The sequence below is a fragment of the Neofelis nebulosa genome, chromosome 6, assembly GCF_028018385.1.
Source record: "Neofelis nebulosa isolate mNeoNeb1 chromosome 6, mNeoNeb1.pri, whole genome shotgun sequence".
Lineage (NCBI taxonomy): Eukaryota > Metazoa > Chordata > Mammalia > Carnivora > Felidae > Neofelis > Neofelis nebulosa.
The window spans coordinates 33,592,397-33,611,934 of NC_080787.1; the positions used below are offsets into that span (position 1 = coordinate 33,592,397).

General features: G+C 45.2%; 1 protein-coding gene and 1 pseudogene across 1 annotated transcript in view; both read right to left on the reverse strand.

The window, feature by feature from the left end:
• Positions 1-19,538, reverse strand: part of LOC131515327 (class I histocompatibility antigen, Gogo-B*0101 alpha chain-like) — a 554,762-nt gene that overhangs the window by 529,694 nt on the left and 5,530 nt on the right. The gene's annotated exons all lie outside the window — the stretch shown is intronic.
• Positions 1,270-8,557, reverse strand: LOC131514807 (alpha/beta hydrolase domain-containing protein 17B-like; annotated as a pseudogene).

A 19,538-nucleotide genomic window follows, 5' to 3' on the forward strand; every position in this document is an offset into this window, starting at 1 on the left:
TTAGACTACATACTGTTCTTTTTCTTTTTGTAATTCTTTAAAGCTATTTATTTGGTTATTTATTTAGTTATTTATTTATAGCGTGGGTGGGTGAGTGGGGAAGTGGGCAGAGAGAAACTTGAGCAGGCACCACCTTCAGCATGGAGCCCAAAAGCAGGGCTCAATCTCATGACCAGGAGTTCATGACCTGAGCTGCAATCAGAAATCAGATGCTCAACCAACTGAGCCACCCAGGCACCCCTCTTTTTCTTTTTCTTTCATTGTTTTATTCAGGCAGGATTCATTCAAGGAAAAACAATTTAATTTTGTTTGCATTGCATAATACAAATGTTATGAGTGAAATGTTCTCTTATCTCCTGCATCCAGGAGGGAACCCATGAAATTCTCAGTACTCTAAACCAATAGGTCTTACTAAAAATAGGTCAAAATTTCAACAGCCAAATAGCCAGCCTGTTTGTGGTCTTGAAGAACATCTAATGGACTCTCAGGTGTTCTTATAATGAGGAGTACTTCAATTCTATGCGATTTGTCAAAATTTGAAAGAACATTGCATACAGAATTATTCTTGGAGTTCTAAATGCCATTTAAATGACAACAATGGGAATTTTAAGTGGTTGTCTCACAGGGCCAAACCTGTAAATCCTAACTAGCTGAAATTCAGTACTATCATGACTTCTCATTTACAAGGTAACTAGTTGGTAAATTCATAGATGGTATAAAAATTAATACTTGACATTATTTTTAAAGGAGACAATGTATGATAACCAGAGAATCAGAAAACTCAATGTATTTTCCAATAAGATAACCATTTAAGCCTCTATCTGTATACAACAGGGTGTAAGCCTGTATCTATAATGAACTTGCACATTTACCACAGTTAATCTTATTATGAGTTCTTGAATTGTTTTAGATATACACCTTTTTATTGACTAAATATTATGTTTGTATACCTGGTGATGATGACTTAGGACATTGAGATGTTTTCAAAATATTTTTTAAGTTTATTTCTTTTGAGAGAGAGAGAAAGAGAGAGAGAGCAGGGGAGGGGCAGAGAGAGAGGGAGAGAGAGAATCACAAGCAGGCTCTGCACTGTCAGCACAGAGCCTGATGTGGAGCTAGGATTCACAAAACAAATCATGACCTGAGCTGAAATCAAGTCGGATGCTTCACTGATTGAGCCACCCAGTGCCCTGAGATGTTTTAAAAATATTTATAAATTTGTTTTTGCTATGTAAAAATAGCTGGTAATAATTTTACAGCATTTGGTTTTATAGAATTAAAATCTTACACAGTACTTATTTTAATGTTTAAAAAAATTCACAGAAAAAATACAAATTACACAACCTGATTGCATGGTACTGTTATTTCCAGTTTCCAGTTCTGGTAATTAAAGCCTCCATTAAGTCTGTTTACAATTCATTACCGGTACATTTATGAAGGCAGCTCACATGAATTGCAAACAAAACCTTCAGGCTTCATGTTATTTACCAAAGAATTCAGCACAGCAAGAAAAGAAAACCAGTATACAAATTTACAGACTAATTTGCAAATTGACCGGTTCCTGTGATCCAAACGGTTTCAACCTTTCAAGGTGCTGTCCCTCATGTTCCATATCATTGTGACCATCCCTTTTACCCACAGAGGATCCACGGGTCTTTGGGAAGACTCAAACAATATGAGGCCATGTGAAAAGTCACTGACTTCACCTTCAGTCCTGTAAATTGTTAATACTGGAGAGGTTATCTTAGAGACTTTGTCAATGTTTGGGAATGCATCCAAACAGTAGGTCTTCATGGTATCAGGAAAAGCGACTGGCATTGCGGAGGTCAAAGGGGAATGAAGAATTATGCAAGCACTCTTACACCAAGCAGCAAGATCCACAGATGGTACTGTCCCTCTCTAATTTGGCCATTATAGAATCACATTTTCAGGGCGTTATCCATATCTTGTCCTAAGAGCAAGCCAAGCAGCTTCTATATCTGCACAGAGGTTCTTCTCTGTTGGTTTCTCAGACCTTGCGCCATCCCAGAATAATCCTACGAGAACATATGACTATTACTCCGTGATCCCAGTCCTATGTAAAGCTGCTCATCTGACCAAGATCAACAGCACTTTCATGTGAGAAGAATAAAGTGTACTTGACATTGGGTGAACAAGCATAAACATGCAGGAATTCTGCTGCCTTTACTGGTTCTAGTCAGTAAACTCTAATAGCATCTCTTTGTCTAGAAGAGTGCTGCCAGTCTGCTGGTTGTGATTGATGTAAAGTCCAGAGGCTTCCACATTCATCATACATCAGCATGTAAGTTGGATCAGGTGGCAAAAATGCTAATTTTGAAGCCATTTTCCCAGGGAAGGCAGACAGCAAAAGAGGACACATAGTTCACTAAAGGGGAGATTACTCTTCTGCACCTGAGGTGTCAGGAAGAAAGAGCTGGAAGGGAGCCCCTGCCCACACACTGTCCTCCACAAGGTGTGAACCACCTGTACCTTCTGCCACCTCCCCTTCTGGCACTACAGAAGCCCCCCAAGACGCAGCCAGGTCTTTCTTCACCCTTACTGTCCTTTCTCTGCTTCTCCTCAGTCTCTACCACAGGACCAGTTTTCCTGGCGGGAGGAAGGAGGACAGGGAACTGAGGGGGCGAGCAGAACCCTCGCTAAGGAAGGAGTTGGTCACCGAATTAACTATTTTTTAAATAGTTCACTTGGGATTTCTTTGGGCCCATTGGTTAAGAGTGTGTTTAATTTCCTCCACTTTGTCAATTTTCCAGTTTTCCTTTTGGTTTTGATTTCTTTTTTTTTTTTTTTTTTTAATTTTTTTTCAACGTTTTTTATTTATTTTTGGGACAGAGAGAGACAGAGCATGAACGGGGGAGGGGCAGAGAGAGAGGGAGACACAGAATCGGAAACAGGCTCCAGGCTCCGAGCCATCAGCCCAGAGCCTGACGCGGGGCTCGAACTCACGGACTGCGAGATCGTGACCTGGCTGAAGTCGGACGCTTAACCGACTGCGCCACCCAGGCGCCCCTTGGTTTTGATTTCTAACTGTATCCCATTGTGGTAGGAAAAGATAGTTTGTCTGATATCTCCTTTTTAATACTATTGAGTCTTAGTTTGTGGTCTAACATATGGTGTACCCTGGACAACGTCCCATGTGCGCTGGAGAAGAACGTGTATTCTGTTATTCGTGGGTGGAGTGCTGGGTACGAGTGTGTCAGATCTAGCTGGTTTATGTTGCTCCAGATCTGTGTTTCTTTACTTTTCTTCTGCGGGGTGCTCTATCCAGCTTTGAGAATGGGAGAGTGAATTCTCCAGCTACTATTGCTGATCCCTACTTCTCCCTTCTATCAAGTTTTGCTCACATAGTTTGTTGATCTGTTATTAAATTCTAGAACTTTATCATTGTTACATCTTCCTGCTATATTGAAACTTTTATTAATATTTACTATTCTTTTTTGTCTCTTCTAAATTTCTTTGATTTAAAGTCTATTTGGTCTGATATCAGAAGAAATACTCCAGTTCTCTCTTGGTTACTGTGGGCAGGGGAAACCTTTTCCTTCTTTTCACTGTCAAACTATTTGTGTTTTTGGATAAAGTGAGTCTCTTTTAGACAACATAGAGTTAGATCATCTTTCTGTCACCATTCTGCCAAGCGTCTAGTTTTGATTGGAGCATTTAATTCATTTAGATTCAAAGTAATTGCTGATAAGGAGGGACATGTCTCTGATATTTGGCTATTTTCTACATGCCTTATAATTATGTTGTTCCTCGTTTCTGGATTTGTTGTTTTAGTATTTGTTTAGTTTCGTTTTTTGGTGAAATGGTTTAATTCCTTCTTATTTCCTTTTACATATATTACTCTATAGACATTTTCTTTGTGTTTACCATGGGGATCACATCACACATCCTAAAAGTATAGCCCTCTAATGTGTATTTCTACAAGCTTATCTTCAATAACAGACCAAAAGTCTCATTTTATGCAGCTCCATCTGATCCTCTTGCAGTAATTGATGTCAGAAAATTACATCTTTATACACTGTCCCAAAACAGACTAATAATTGTTTTCGTGTATTTGTTAAATCAAGTCAAAAACAAAAAGTGGAGTTACAATTCAAAAGTATGATAATAATGGCTTTTTCTTTAATGTATCAGTCATTTAAATCATGTAGACAACAAACACTAGGGTTACAAACCAAAGTCACACTAATACTACGTTTATAATTGCCCATTTATTTACCTTCACTGAGATTTGTATTTCTTCACACAGCTTCAGTGACTGTCCAGTGTCCTTTCATCCTGAAGGATTCCCTTTGCAGACCTTGCAGGGCAACTATGGTGGAAATGAATTCTGTCAGCCTTTGTTGACCAGCGAATGTCATTTCCACTGTGATGGGAGCTCTTTCCTCCCCTATGACCCAAAGACCCATGGATGGCCAGTTCCCTGGTCCTCGCCACAGACCTTGGCTAAGGAAATCACGATGCAGATGGCTTTCAAACCAGGCTGCCTCAGCCTATGTGCAGGGAGAGCTTGGTGGAAGCCTGCAGAAATATCTGGAATCCTGGATGGACGTCTGGGCAGAACAGGTTCAACCCTGGTGCGGGGCTTTCCCCTCCCCCAGACCCATTGACCTCCCCCCAACAACACTATCCCAGGAAACCCTCCCTGCCCTATGGGATGCATATATGTTCTGTTGGCCCCTGGTACCGTGACCCACCTGTGCTGTTACAGCCTCTGGATGGAGACACCAAGCAGGTGGGGATGGAAATGCACCTCCCCAGTGTCAATAGTCCAGGAAGGCCATGGACCCTCTGACAGAAAACTGAACCAGGAAGGTGGGTGTCAAGCAGGAGAGGAAGCCCCATCCACCCTGTCACAGAGAGTTCCCTTATAGTCCCCTCAGCCCAGGAGCCCACCCCCCATATCCCCTCTTCAGCCTCAAAATGAGGATCCGGGAGAGAGAGACCTGGATCCCAGGTGCATCCTCCTGCCAGCTCAGGAATTGGGTTGTAGGGTGCAGAAAAGACTTGGAGAAGGTCTGGGGTCAATGACGGCTTCAGCCAGAGCTGGAAAGATGAGAGAAGCAAACCTGTCCTCTCTGTCTCACTTAGAGAACAGCAGTGCTCTGCCATGTGCACGGCTGGCTCTGGGCTTTCTTCCCCAGTGTCCCCAACAGTAAAGGTCACCTGCAGCCAGGCCTTGGAGGGCATGGTCACCGTGACGTGCTGGGCTTTCAGTTTCCCTCCCAGGAATATCTTCCTCATTGGCTTCAGGATGAGGATCCTGTGAGCCAGGATGCCCAGCAGTTTAGGGAGTCCTTCCTGTTGGGAAGGGGACCTACTGGATGTGTGTGGTCATAAGGATTTCCCAGGGAGAGGAGCAGAGGTTATCTTGCTACATGGAAGCCCCTGGAACCACAATGCACACCATGTAACCTCAGGTGAGACTGCAGTAATCGTGGAGGAGGCTCTGGCCCTGATCAGGTCAAGAGCCAGGGTGCGGAGAGGAAATTAGGGATCCCAGGTTAATATAAGGCCTTTTTCCAAGAAATGCCCTGGTGCACCAAAATGGTGACCAACCATTGGGGTGCTTATGGTTGCTTCTATTGCTTTTGTTATTGCCATTATTGTGTGTGTCCTTTCATGCAGGAAGAAATCACCAGCAGCTGAGGGAAGCCCAGGTGAGAGTCTGGGCAGATGGTGGGATGGGAGGGGCTTTCCTGGGATGTGGGATCCCTCATCTGCATCCGCACAGATCGGAGGGGACGACAAGCTCCTGTAACAGGAGTGGGAAGTGTGAGTGCTGAGGTGGCCTGTGAGCCACATCTGCATCCACACCCTTAGCCCTGCTCACAGCCAGGGTCACCGGGGCCTTGAGTGTGGAGCATGGCCACTTCTGGCTCTGGCTGAGGATTGGGCAGCGAGGGCTGTGCTCCTTGCTCAGCACTTGACTCTACCTCTCTCTACTCTCAGACTCAGCAGGGTTCACCCCGGGGTGATGCGTGGCAATTATGTCCTGACTACAGAGGGCCCAGGAGATCATGGGATCAGAGGGGCACAAGCAAGAAAGGGTCAGAGAGCTAGCGGGGAGGGATTCAACACTGGGGAGGAATCCAGACAAGAGTTGATGACCCTATTTCCTTCCTATGTGCACCCTGTCCCCAATCTCTCCAGCCATCATGAGAAATCCAAGAAAAAGACCCACAAGACCACACCTAGGGGTCAGTCTGTGGTGCCAGAGCCCTGACTATGATGTTCCACTGGGAAGATCCACTTATAGCAGATTGATGCGTCCTAAGCACAGATGGTCACCTCTGTCCACTATGCAGCCCCTGAAACTGTTCCTCCAGGACCTGTGTCCTGAATTGCTCCTCTGAGTCACTCCCACCTGTACTCTTTCCTGGCTCCCTCTACCTGCCCCTATGCTTCCTAGAGTTTCTTTGTGGATCATATGCAAAAGGAGATGTGGATCCCTCTTGACCTTTTGGGCAGAGGGGACAGGTCATTCTCAGGGCAGCTGTGCCCACTGGTTCGATCCTACCTCCCAGATTTGCCTTGCCCAGTCTCTCAGGGCACAGCCCAAAAGACCATTTAGAGCAGAGCATGTGGACTGTGCCCTGTGGCCTCACTTTGCCTCTTTGATCCAGCTCCCTTCCTCAGGGTGGCCACTGCCCTGTAGATTTAGAGGAAGGGATGGTCAACGTGATTTCCCTGTAATAAGGCTGCTTGAGGGGAGGGAAATAAGGAAACAGGTTTTGCGTTTGGGCAAAGAACAAGTGGACCCATGAAGCAGGGAAAGGTTGGGGAAGGCAGGGCCTGGGGATTTTCTGTTGATTCTACCACCTCTGTGTGACCATCATGGAGGCCGGCTGCTTTCTCACTCTTGAACCTAATCTGTTTATACGTTGGTCCTCGGTCTGGGGCAGCCTGGGATATTCACCCTGCCCCACATTGAGGCGCTCTGACCATGTCAGAACCAGAGTAAGGGCCATGCAGGTCTGCGGTTGTTCCCGCTGTCTCCTGGGGTGGTCATCCCAGAGGGAACATCAGTTCTAGTTCCTTGGGATCAAAATGGTTGCCTCATATGTCACTGGTGCATTTGCTGGAGAAAGAGCATGAAAGTCATGCGTTAATTTCTCAAATGCCTACTTTAAATGTTGGTGTCCAAACAAGTGATTTCCACTAATTTACTTTAATAAGAAGAATTCCCTTGAGCAGTGAGCTTCCTAGGCATATAAAGTGGAACAAAAATTCAAAGGGAGGCCCTGTCTGGGAGGGTTCCATGTGGGCGGTGGGGGGAGGTGGTGCAGGGGCATCTCAGGGTGCAGAGAGTGGACAGACAGCCTCACCTAGGAAGTCTTAATAACTCCTACACCTCAAGAGAACCTTGCTACAGCATTGCCTGCCTTGCCTGGTCCAGTCCCTGCTAAGATCAGGGCAGGAAGGCCCTGGCAGCCTCAGACAAGCAGCACTTGGGGACAAGCTCTGATTCCAGGTGCGTGTGGGCCAGGAAGGAGGAGGGAAGGCCAAGTGCAGTCTGCAAGCCTGGGCCAGGGGTGAGGTTGGAGGGCAAGGTCAGGCCTCTATGAAGGTGGAGTGCTCCTGAGTCAGGTCAAGTGCAGACCCCGCCGCAGCCCACTTCTTCTAGACGGGATCTGCTGGTCACCTGGGCTTTCTGATGTGCCTTCCAGTTAGGAGCTGCTGGCTCAGCGCTACAGGACGGGGGAAGCTGAGCTGCAGGTGGAGTCAGTGCCTGTGGCAGAGGGGCCAGCAAGCAGACACCTGTGCGTGGGTGTTTATGCAGGTGGGGAGCCGGACAGCTAGGGATAGAAGGAGCTGTGTTTGTGCCACTACTCAGCCGGGACCAACACGCAACAGGGACATGTCTTTCAGAGAGGGTCTGTATTCTGCTGGGGGATGGGTCGAGGCTTGAGAGGAAGGAAGACATTGAATTTCTGCTCCAGGGTGTTGTCCTTGATCCTGAGGCCCTTTCTTGCTCCTGTCTGGTGGTTGGTGGAAGCAGAGGGATGCTGAGGGATCATGGGGGGAGACTAGCAAGGGCTGGAGAAAGGGTGACAGAGGAAAAAAAGTGAGGGTACTGGGCCACTTGGGTGGCTCAGTGGGTTAAGCATCCCACCTCGGTTCAGGTCATGATCTCATGGTTCGTGGGTCAAGCCTCGAGTCAAGCTGTCTGCTGTCACCACAGAGCCCACTTCAGATCCTCTGTCTCCCTCTGTCTCTTAAATAAATTAATAAAGAGAATTAAAGAAAAAGGAAAAAATATTGTATAAAAAAAATGAGGGTTTTATCCTCCTTCACAGAAAGGCCAAGCCGAGATTGCAGCATCTGAAGAGAAGTCCTGAGTCTCACAAAGCAACATTCTGCACCAGTTGGGCTTCTTTCTACTGGCTTCTCTTTTCCCCCAGAGCTTGTGACCTTCAAGACCTGGATCAACACTAGATGGCAGCACAGGGCATTTAACAGCCTCACTGTACTCTCCACTGAGAGCCAGCACCACCTGCAGCTCTGTGAGGAGGCCTTTTGGTATTTTCTGGACCATTCAGATCTCCAGATGAAGGCAGCCCCAGCTCATGTCACATGAAGCAGAAGAGCTGCCCACCGAGCTGATCCGACCTACAGAATGAGAGAGAATTAAAAGGTGGTTGTTGGGTTTTTTTTAATTTGAGAGAGGGAGAGAGAGAAAGAGAGAGCGTGCACGCAGAGGGGAGAGAGGTAGAGGAAGAGAGGGAGAGAATCTTAAGCAGGCTCCATGCTCAGCAGGGAGTCTGATGGGGGGCTCCATCCCACAACCCTGGGTCATGACCTGAGCTGAAATCAAGAGCCTGACGCTCAACCACCTGAGCCACTCAGGTGCCCCTAAGAAGTGGTTGTTTTATTTGTAGGTTTTTGGTTACCTAGCAACAGGTCACAGGAATATGTACCATACAATGTACTGCTTGCTATTAGTATGTTTTATTTATTGTCTGTCTTTCCTATCAGGTAGACAGCATTAGGAGAATGTATGTTCTGTCTGTTTCATTAAATGAGTACAGAGCCTAACACAGAGATTGGCACAGAGGCATTCACTTAATATACTTGGAAATAGGAGGGAAGGAAGGAAGGAAGGAAGGAAGGAAGGAAGGAAAGAAGGAAGGCTGTGACCAGAATTCCTTAACGTTTACTTTGAGGCTGGAAAGAGGAAAGTTCATGGGTGTTTGGTGTGGTGGGTCCTGTACACATGTGGCTGCATCTATGTGTTCCTATGTGTTCCTATGTGAGTTTAGTGCCTGCCTGTTGGTCTTGGTTGCCTGAGAAAGCAACCGGGGCTATGCACAGTGTCTCCTGCACTCACGTTTCAATCAATTGGGAACTGTAGACAGGCAGCGCTTAACCACCAGACGCCTTTAAGATGTCTGGGACTCAGGAAGAGGCTTTTCCTGTTGTAGGTCATTAGCACAGCTACAGGGATTAAGGTCCTTGGGAGCTCCTGACTGACTGACCTCAAATTTCTTGGTTAGCCCTCAGGGTAGAAATGAGATTTGAGCTTGGGTACCAGAGGTCCTGACTCAAGTGTTATGGGTAACAGACGGTGCAACCTGAAGTGGTCAGGAGAGAAGATTGTGGCATTTACAGCACTAAAAGAAAGAGCCAGTATCCCAGCCTCCAGCATCAGAGGCAGCAGCAAGACCAAGTGACAGGGACTCCTAGGTCCAAGGTCCTCTGTGGAAAGTGCCAGCATGTGTACTGGAGCATCCAGCATGTTTGTGGGTCTGGCTACAGATCTAGGAATCAACCTTAATGGCCTAGAGACCTTTTTCTTCTGTAAGGCCTGAGTCCCTGGCTATTCAATGGGGAGGAAACATCAGTGTCAGTGTTGATTTGGGGAAACACTTTATAAGCCAAACATGACCCAAAGGGGTCTGCCCCTGTATGTAGAGCCCTATCCTTATGCAGTAGCTGAGGGAGACCTTGGGGAGGTCCTGGCTAAGCAGGTAAAAGGGGAGCTTGGGGCTTCTGTCTTCAGCACTGTGGCCACACTGAGGCATTGTCACTCTGCTCTCAGTTTCTCACTGAACAACACTGGTGGAAGGGTGGGCAGAATGTAGAAAGTTACCATGCACACATGCTCAGGGGAAAGCATGGCTGAAAAATGACTTTGGAAGAGCTGAAATGTGAACCTCAGGCTGATTTCTGGCACACAGACTACAATGATCAAAAATCAAAACAAAAACAAACCGGCTAATGGGAAGAATCTGGTTTTCAGAGTTACCACATTATAAGATTGAGATGACCAGTTTTCAACAACAACAAAACACAAAGTATACAACGAAACAGGAAAATATGATTCATTGAAACAAACAAAGAAAACCTAGAAAACATCCCTGTGAAAGATCAGAATGTGGACTTACTAGAAGTACTTTATTTATTTTTAAAAATTGTTTTTAAAGTTTATTTTTTTTGAGAGAGAGAGAGAGACAAACAGAGAGAAACAGAGTGTGAGCAGGGAGAGGCAGAGAGAGAGGGAGATACAGATCTGAAGCAAACTCAGGGCTCTGAGCTGTCAGCACAGAGCCTGACATGGGGCTCGAACCCACATACCATGAGATCATGACCTGAGCTGAAGTCAGATGCTTAATCGACTGAGCCACCCAGGTGTCCATAGACAAGTACTTTAAACCAACTGTCTGTAAGATGCTCAAAGAATTAAAGGAAATCAAAAAATCAAGACATTGAGCTAAGCATAAAATAAAATATCAACAAAGGGATACAAAGCACGAAAAGAAACTGAAAGTCCAGTGCTGATATGTACAATAACTGTAATGAAAAATTTAAGAGAGGTTTCAAGAGCAGATTACAGTAATCAGAATAAAGAATCACTGAGCATGAACATAGGACAATTGAAATGATCACATCTGAGGAATCAAATGAAAAACACTAAAGACAAGTGAACAGAGCCTAGGGGAGCACTGAGACACCAGAAAGGGGACCCACATATGCATTGTGGGAGTCCCAGACAGAAGACAGAGAATAAAGTAAGAGAGATTATTTGAAGAAATAATGGCTGAAAACTTGATCCAAATTGATTAAAGATGTAAATATAAACATCCAGGAAGAATAGCAAATTCCATTTAAGATGAACGCAAAGACATCCACACCAAGACACATTATAATGAAACTGTTGAAAACCAAAGGCAAAGAAAGAGTCTTGAAAGCACTAAGAGAAAAGGGACTCATTGCATACAAGCATTCCTTTAAAAAATGGCAGGTTTGTCATCAGAAACCCTAGAGACCAGAAGGCAATGGGCTGATACGCCATGTGCTGAAAGAAAAATATTCAATTAAGAATGCTATATCTGCGGGGCGCCTGGGTGGCGCCGTCGGTTAAGCGTCCGACTTCAGCCAGGTCACGATCTCGCGGTCCGTGAGTTCGAGCCCCGCGTCAGGCTCTGGGCTGACGGCTCAGAGCCTGGAGCCTGTTTCCGATTCTGTGTCTCCCTCTCTCTCTGCCCCTCCCCCGTTCATGCTCTGTCTCTCTGTCCCAAAAATAAAAAAAATAAAAAAAAAAAAAAAGAATGCTATATCTGCAAAATGCATCTTCAAAGTGAGCGAGGTGACCCAAGGACCCAAGCTCCTTGGTGATGTTGTTCTCTCGGATCTCCCAACCTCAGATCTCCTGGAGTGAATACGAGCCTGCCCCCAGCCAGCAGTGACAAATCCCATCCAGTGTAGCTCTGCCTTCCCCTGACTAGTGACAGATTCCCACCAGAGGGGCCCCTCCCTGCTCTCCTCCACATCCTCCCTGTGCTGGGTGAGTGACGACCACCCCCGGGCTGAAGTCTACAGACCCTCAGTCCTCACCCCACTCCTGGCAAACCCAGTGGAAAGAGACAGGTCACTGCTCTTGGCCTGGAATTTCCTCAGGAAAGGCTTCCCATCATCCTTGCCCCCACCCTGCACTCACCTCCTTTCTTGGCCTACAGCCCTACGGTGTCTGCCAGAATCTTTGTGAGGCTCTTCTCTCTCTCAAGTCCTTGGTCTCTGTGTCCCATGTCTTATGTCCCAGGACTGCCTTGCCCACAGTCCCTGTGCCTCTGCCATGTCTATGTCACGTCATCATGCAGGAGGGCCGGGCCCTCCAATCATCCCACTGTGAAAAATCTCCAATGTACAGATCCAACCTGGGACAGCACCATGAGGTTATAACGAAGACTGAGGGAACCTGGCAAGGAGGAGACTGCAAATGAAACTGCCTCCTGGAAGTAACTGCTCATCAAATATTTCTCAGTAAACCTCTGCTGTCCTGAGCTGCTTGAAGTCTTGAGGATGCAGAAAATGCACATGTACAAGGGACAGAAAAGAGGCTTTCCAGTACAGGAAGATAGACAAGGGGCCTGAGGAGAGGGAAGAAGGAATGGCAGTGGGGGCGGAGGAGGGGGGAAGATGTGCAAACATGCAGGACAGGAGCCAGGAGAGGGAGGCACGGGCTCCTGTAGGTGGTGTGGGTTGGAAGTCAAGGCAGACGTTGGCCTGCAGGGAGCAAGGGACAGACAGGAAGGCCATGCTGAAGGAGAGGTTTTGTCAGCAGGGAAGGAAGGGCAGTCAGGGGCGGGGGAGGGGACAAGGCTGAGGGATCTTTGGCCAGAGCTGCCATGGTGCACAGGTGGGTGCTGGTGGGGTCCAGAGCCAGAGGCTGCTTCCTGTGGTGAAGACTCATCAAGAATGAGGTTGGGGCCCCAGGGGTAGGGGGGGCAATGAGTGGGCTATAGAGTGGATTGTGACCACAGGGAGTTTAGAGTAGCCCAGTGCCCTGGGAGAGGGGGGGAAGTTGTGGGCCTAGGCCCAGAGTGGAAGTGCGGCAGGGTGAGGCCCCCAGGTGAGGAATAGGATAGACCTGCCAGTGTCCCTGGGGAGAGGCAGTCAGAGGGTCTCTGAGACAGGGCAGTGAGCCCAAGGGTAGTCTGTATTAGAAAGGAGGGGCAGTGGAAGAGAAAATAGACCCAACATGCCCCAGTGCATACCTTGGGGAAGGACCTGCATGGTGGGGGTGGTTCTGGGAGGGGGGCAGGTCATCCCTCCAAGGAGAGTTAGGGGGAGACTTCCAAACCAGGACAGGCAGGCTGGGAAAAGGTTGGCTGTGGGGAAAGGCTGGTGCTGACCAGCTAGACAACCAGTTTGGAGACCAGATGTCAGGAGTGGGGCCCATTGAGGTCATGGAACCAAAGGATGGGGTTAGGGCCAAGGATAAGGGCAACAGGACCTCAAGCAGTTTTCTGGTTGGTGCGGGAGAGGGGAAGGCAGGAGCCAGCAGGGAAGACTTGTGCTAAGGGTCTGGGAAGGGGGGACTGAATGTTTCAGAACAAACTTGAATCAGAGGCTGACAGGAGAGGAGGGGACTTGGACCAAGAGCCAGGAGGAGGTGCTGATGGCAGGGCCCCATGGGAGGAGGTCCTGAGACAGGATAGCTTGGTGAGGGCCCAGCGCGTGGGCAAGGGGTGCGAACAGGCATGGGGCCACAGTGGAGGGGTGCAGAGGGACCAGGGAGACTGGGATTCCTGCACACAGGGAGAGTGGAGGCCACAAGGGAGTGAGGGTGGGATGAAGGAGGGGGGACAGAGCAGTGTGGCTTTTGGCGCAGGATGGAGGAGGGCCAAGAGCAGGTGCCTGCACTGGAGGGGAGGGAGGAGGAGGGGTGCCAAGACAGGGGACAAGTCTGGACAAGGCTCTGAGCACCATGCCACTGCGCTCCCCTTAGTGATGGCAGGAGGACAGTGGGAGGAAGAGCCTCTGGGCCAAAGACTCCTCAGAAAGTTTTCATACTACTGGAAGTCTTAGTTTCAGCAATGAGACAACAAAATGAAACAAAAGGCATCCAAATTGGCAAGGAAGTACTCAAACTTTCACTCTTTTCAGAAGACATAATACTCTGTATAGAAAACCTGAAAGATTCCACCAAAAAATTTCTAGAACTAACACATGAATTCAGCAAAATAGCAGATTGTCTAATCAATGTACAGAAATCTGTTAAATTTGTATACATGAATAATGAGGCAGAAAAAAAAAAAAGAAACAATGAATCAATTCTATTTGGGGTTGCACCAAAAACAATAAGATACCTAGGAATAAACCTAACTAAGGAGGAAAAAGTTCTGGACTCTCATAACTATAGAACACTTACGAAAGAAATTGAAGAAGGCACACAGAAATGAAAAAGCATTCCATGCTCATGAATTGGAAGAACAAACATTGTTAAAATGTCTATCTTCCCCAAAGCAATCTATACATTTAATGCAATCCTTATCAAAATACCACCAGCATTTTTCACAGAGCTAGGACAAATAATCCTAAAATTTGTATGGAACTATCAAAGACCCCGAATAGCTAAAACAACTCTGAAAAACAAAAAACGGGAGGCATCACGATTCCAGATTTCAAGCTACATTACAAAGCAGTAGTCATCAAGACAGTATGGTACTGGCACAAAAGTAGACACATAGATCATTGGAACAGTATAGAAAATCCAGAAATGGACCCACAACTATATGGTCAACTAATTTTTGACAAAGCAGGAATGAATATCCAATGGAAAAAAGATAGTCTCTGTAACAAATGGTGTTGGGAACACTGGACAGCAAGAATGAAACTAGACAGACAGAAGAATGAAACTAGACCACTTTTCTACACTATACATGGAAAGAAATTCAAAATGGGTGAAAGACCTAAATGTGAGATAGGAAACCATTAACATCCATAACAACTTCTTCTAGACACAGTGTGAACAAAGGAAACAGGAGCTACTGGGAGTTCATCAAGATAAAACCCTTCTTCACAGTGATGGAAACAACCAACAAAACTAAAAGACCATCTACAGAATGGGAGAAGATATTTGCAAATGACATATCTGGTAAAGGATTAGTTTCCAAAATCTATAAAGAACTTAGCAAACTTCACAACCAAAAGTGCAAATAACCCAGTTAAGAAATGGGCAGAAGACATGAATGGATGCTTTCCTAAAAGAGACATCCAGATGGCTAACAGACATGTGAAAATATGCTAACATCATGGGAAAGAATGAAATCCTGCCATCTGCAGCAACGTGGATGGAACTGGAAGGTATTATGCTAAGTGAAATAAGTCAGTCACAGAAAAACAGGTTATCATATGTTTTCACTGATATGTGGAACTTGAGAAACTTAACAGAAGACCATGGGGGGAGGGAAGGGGAAAATATAGTTACAAACAGAGAGGGAGGGAGGCAAACCAGAAGAGACTCTTAAATAGAGAGAACAAACTGAGGGTTGATGGGGGCTGGGGGAGAGGGAAAAATGTGTGAAGGACATTGAGGAGGGCACTTGTTGGGATGAGTAGTGGATGTTGTATGCAAGTGATGAATCAAGGGAATCTACCCCCAAAACAAGAGCACACTGTATACACTGTATGTGAGCCAAGTCGACAATAAATTATATTAAAAACAAACAAACAAACATGAAAAAAAAGAAAATATGCTAACATTTTGCTAAAATGAACAACACAAGAAACAACAGATTTTGGGGAGCAGGTGGAGAAAGGGAACCCTCTTGCAGTGTTGGTGGGAATGTAAACTGGTGTAGCCACTCTGGAGAACGGTATGGAGATTCCTCAGAAAACTATTAGAAATACCCTATGATCCAGCAATTGCTGTACCAGGTATTTAAGCAAAGGGTACAAAAATACATATTTGTAGGGGTACATGCACCCCAACGTTTATAGCAGCATTATCAACAAGAGCTAAATGATGAAGAGAGCCCAAATGTCCATCTACTGATGAATGGATAAAAAAGGGGTGGTATACACGCACGCACACACACACACACACACACACACACATATAATGGAATATACATGATTTATCCTCAAGAAATCTCCACGTGCATTTGAAAAGAATGTGTATTCTGTTGATGGCTGGAATGTTCAATAAATGTCAGATTTGTACTATTGGTTTACAGTACGGCTCAAGTCTTCTTTATGTTTATTGATCTCTGCATAGATGTTCTTCTATCCATTATGCAAAGTGATATATTGCAGTTTCTGACTGTTACAGTTGTATTCTCTGTTTCTCAATTTCTGTTTTGTTTTCATGTATTTGGCGCTGAGGTGACTATATATTCAGAATTGTTTCATCCTTCTGATAGTTTGACCGTTTTATCATTATAAAGTGATGCTGTTTATCTTTACTAGCATTTTTCTTTATGTCATATACATAATATTTATTCACATAACATATATTTATATATATATATCATATCCTGATCATGTTATATTTTATGTCTTATGAGTGCAATATTGAAGTTTTATGACCTTCTTTTTACTACCTATTCTCTCTAAAGTTACTCAATCACAGTCTTTTCCCATTTGTACTTTACGTTTCATGCTGCGAGTTTCTCTTTTTCTTTGTGCAATTCTTTGTGTACATTTTTTGACACACAGGTTAAATGTAGATTTCTCTAGAGAAATTTGTTTCTTTCTTATAAACTTGAGTCAATATCAATCCAGGACAATAATAAACTAAACTAATGACTAGAAGGTATTTTGGCCCCAAATAAATGCAAATTTGGACTACAAATCACAGAAGTGTTAGTCTGTGATTGGAAATTCTTTGAAGTAGCTGTTTGCTCACTTTGTGCTAGCTCCAAGCAAACCTCCTTAGAATAATTTCTTCTTACTCTTGAAGATAGAGTTGATGTGATTCGTGTCACCCTTTCCTGAGGACATGAATCTACGAATCTTTTGTTCCCATATTTTCAGGGAGGGATGTTTCTCATGAAATAGAATGAGCTCTGGGCATTGTTTCCTGTCTATTCAGTTCATGAGCCTGAGAAGGCAAGCTAAGACTTTCTAGATTTGAAATACACCTTAAGTATCAGAGCAATCATCATCCCTGGCTTTTTGCCCATTATTGTATTTTGGCCTAAATGATTATTATTCTCTTGATTGTTTTTTGGGGTGATATATATACACATCACCCAAATATATATATATATATATATATATATATATATATATATATATATAAAATATATACATATATATACAATACACACACACACACACACGCATACACACACACACATCTATCTCTCTATCTATAATCATTATTAGTTGTTTTTATAGGAAGAGGCAGCCTTAAAACTGACTCTACTGTGTTAATGGAAGAGGATCCCCTTTCACAATGTTTTCATTTCTGCGATTTATCCAGCACCAGAGGAGGTGGTAGAGTACAGGTCCACCCAAACCAATGGTGATCTGTGTCTTCCGTGAGCCAGCACTGGTCTGTGAATGTGCATCAGCCCACAAACAGAGACAGAAATGAAAGTGAAACCTTATCCTGTCTCAAACTGGTAATCAACACAAAAATAAGCCTGTATATCGAGTCATTGTTTCTGCTAAAAACAGTTTGATTACTAGCTGTTCATGGATCAAACGTGGAGGAGCACAATGTCTAACCTGGAATGATTTTGCAGACTTTTGTGAGGGTCACATAAAACCTGGTAAATTTTGGATACTCTGCCCAGAAATACGGGCATGTACAAAGAAATATGAAGTGTCAGTGTATGTATAAGGATCATCTGAAGTGTTACAGATCTGGATTACTTAATCCTAGGAAGAGACAAAGGCTGGAGAAGACATTTTGAACAATCACTTCATCATCCGACAGTGCTACTCCACTTACTTGTGAGTACAACTGGAGTAGACAAAAGCTGGACCCCATAACAACTATCAAGGGAAAAAGTTGAAAGTCACCATATTTAGTCACTCCTTCCTCCAATCTGACCTGAGTGCCTACAATGTATCATATCAAGTTGTAGTCTCAAATCACTGCTCCAAATGTTGTAATTTGTCATTCTTTTTCCATTCCTTGCCCCCAGTTTCCATGCCCAGAACTAGTACCCTCTTCCCACATAAAAGATTTCCACATTTAAAAATCTTGATGGAGGGCAGAGACCATAGAGAGGAGAACCCACTTTGCCAAACAGTCTTGCATTGGATGTGGCATGAAACTTCACAGTCACGTGACCACCTGCCAGACTCTGCCTCAGGATATGTGACAGGCTGGGATAGCACTACATGGCATTTGGCACAGGTGTCTGAGTGACAGTGGTGTCATGCAGTTGCAAGGGGCAGCAGCAACAGCAGTCTCAGCCTCCGGATCCAGTGTCCTATGTCAGGGGACTCTGTTGTGACGGTGACATCTATACCCAGGAGCAGGGCTCTGGCTATATGTGAGCCTCCCCCTCGGGTCCATTGTGGATTCTGTTCCATCTGTGTAGCCTCAAGCCTGGTTTGTGACATTCCTTGAAATAGAACAAGGCCCCACATTGTCTCTCTTCCCAAGTCTCTGTAAATTTACATATGTATCACAAAGAGTCAGAAGTCAATGTAGGGAATAGCTTCAGAGAGCATGATTTCAGACTTTTTTTTCCACCTTTACTGAGATATAACTGGCATACACCATTGTGTTAAGTTTAAGGCTACAGTTTCTTGACTTGATACATTTCTATGCTGCAAAATGCTTACAACCAGAGCATTACCCTAGACCTGCACCTTGTCACATAGTTACCATTTCCTTTTGTGTGGTGCAAACATTTAAGATCTACACTCTTGTTATGTCAGAGATTTTATGTTGAGCTGATAACCACTTCCTCAATCTGCCACCTGGCTCTGCCCCCTGGGAGAGAAAATATGTATCTCCCAGCAGGTCTTGCATTTTTCTTCCTAGAAAAAACAACAACATGTAAATGTGGATGTAAGACCCCTTCCCACAATGAGGGCTCTCATCAGTGACTTCACTGCAACTCTATCTGGTGGAACCCGAGGATTGCTCATGGGTTCATTACAAAACACTAAGGCCTCTCTCCACATACCCTGTTAGAGTGTTGGGCGTGGACCCAGGAATCACTACTTAATAAGCCCCACAGGAGAGGCTGAGGCACAGCCACATGGGAATCCTGCTTATGTGTTTGCTTCTCAGTGTGTGATCTGAAGACCAGAAGCAATACCAACCTTGTTATAAACCCAGAATCTCACGCTCTACTCCAGACTGTCTAGCTCTTCCTAAGTCCAGGAAATTCCGTGCACACTGAAGGCTGGGTCTCCCTGGAGTGTGTGCCTTCTAGGTGCAGAACCAGAACTGTGCAGTGTGCTCTAGGTTTGCTCTGATCAGCTTGCTTAGTGCTGACGAGTCCAGGGTTTGGTCCTGTTCCTCTCTCTTCCATGCCCATCATCCTCTTGGTGACCTCATCTATGCTGAAGGCTCTAAACATCATTTATATGGTGTCACCTCCATATCTGTTCCTCCAACCTAGATATTTTCCCACCCTGCATTCTATATCCAGCTGGAACTTCGCTTGCGTTTCTAATAATCTCAGATTCGACATTCCTAAATCAGGTGCCTGTGATGCAGCTTCCCCAAATGTCCTACTTCCAAAATCTTCCCTGTTTCATTGGAAGACACCCACCCCCTTTCTTCTTGCAGTCTGAAGTATTGGGTGCTGTCCTTGATTCCT